Raw genomic sequence first — 2013 nt, 5'->3', positions numbered from 1 at the left:
AAGTATGTCTGCAAGAAACAGCTTCCAGAACTCTTTAAATGAGCGCTAAATTACAATAGAAATACCACCAAAATTACATTTTTCTTGGCTTACTGCAATCTTAAAGCTCATTTGAAAGCACCTGCAAATTGTATTCTTTGCCAGAAAGAGAAGGCCAGATTAAATTTCATTTGACATAATATATTTTGTAAAATACAGAATTTGAAAAGTTTTATAAACAAAGGAGTTTCTGGAACTATGGCTGATTATAATTATGGGTAGATCTGCCTGCCGAAGGTCCTTGGAATGTTATTTGTTTAATCTGGAAACAATTTGAACTAAGACAAAATGCTAAAGTTATCTGAGATTAGAAGAAGAGATGCAAGTAAAGTGGTTTAAACAACGAATTACTCTGTTGGGTTTCAGTAACAAAATGCAAAGTTATGATCAATTGCAGAAATAAGAGTTCTACCACTAAAAGGATTCAAATTAATGTATGCCTTTAAGCAACTGTAAAGATGAAGAAATAAATGGAGTTATGGTACACAGGTAATATGCTTCAGGTAATAATCCTCCTTGCCATAACTGATAAAACTGAAAGATAAAGTCTTCCCTGCTCAGTAACCATGCTGAAGTTTTAATCATTCCATTTATTATTTCATTTACACAAATAAAAAAAAATCTATCTGGTGGCTTCAAATTATGATTCTTTACCTGTCTATTCTGTCAATCACATGCTCTAACGGGTCTATAAATTCCAAGCTAGCAAGGCAATTAGCAACAATTAAAGCCTATTCACAGAAGTGACATTTTAACCATTTTAGATGGGATACTAAAATTAGCTCAAAAGGAAGGTCAGTAGCAGCTTGATCCTGACATCAGATGGATAAGTGGTAGCTGCAGGTAGACTTTCTCAAAGGACTATTTGGGAAAATGCTCATTCAGAATCCAATACACCTGGAGCTAAAATGTGTATTTTGTTCAGAAACCAGTCAACAGCCAAATGTGTTGGATTACAGATTTAATCTTCCTCATCAAGTTTTGTTATAGTGCAGGGATATCAAACCAAATGCCCAGACCAAGAGCGCTGAGGAAGACGGGCTCCTAATAACCAGCCTGTTTGTGCAGGCAAGAGAGCTTTTCTGGGCCCGCCCCCCTTCGGCATCCACATATGGAGGGACCCTTCTCTGCTTGGAAGCAGCAGAAGAAACCTGGAACTTAGCCTTGGGTGGGGGGAGCCTTCTTGTGTGGAGGCCGAAGAGGGAGGGTATTGCCTGGTTATTAGGATCCGTCTTCCCGGCCCTCCTTCCCTCCCCCAACTCCAAGCAGCCACACCTGGCAAATGTAATCTTCCCAGCCAGCTTTTGACAAGTCAATGGGGGATGCCAAATTTGCCTAATGATGATTCACTTAACAACTGCAGTGCTTGACTTAACTAAAGGAACAATGTTGTAAAACGGGGCAAAACTCACCTAACAACTGCCCTTCTTTAGATCAGAAATTTGAGGATCAATTGTGGTCGTAAGTGGAGGACTATCTGTATTCTATTGCATTTTCCATTATATTTTTTAAAAATACATTACCAATGGATGAAAAAGTTGGCTAATGGTACAGTATGAAGGCAGATATTTTTCAGATCTGAATTTAAACTTTCTTTTTTTTTTTTGAAACAAATTTTATTAATTTTAAAGACAAACAAAGCATCATTAGACATTAAAGACATTAAACCTCTTTCCATTATAAATTTTTACAAGGCAGATAAAACATTGTTTTATACAATATAATTCTAATATATCCCATTTCCACTTAAATATTTTTTAGCAAATTTCTCATTATTTCTCTTTGCTCTTATTCAATTACATTTCTTCTATATTTATCCATTTTATACTCATCATATTCATATTTCCCTCTGCCTTGTTTACAAATATTCTTCTCGCTTTCTCCCAAGGTTTTATTAAATCTCAATCAAACATACACACACAAAACACAAAAACATAAAACTTCTTTTTAAAAAGTAGCTTGGCCCCGGATTAC

This window comes from Notechis scutatus, chromosome 2 (assembly GCF_049901735.1).
Source record: "Notechis scutatus isolate UNSWTSFEM ecotype Mainland chromosome 2, rNotScu1.2, whole genome shotgun sequence".
In the NCBI taxonomy this organism is placed as follows: Eukaryota; Metazoa; Chordata; class Lepidosauria; order Squamata; family Elapidae; genus Notechis; species Notechis scutatus.
The sequence above is the reverse complement of the archived record's forward strand: the minus strand, read 5'-3'. Positions refer to the sequence as shown.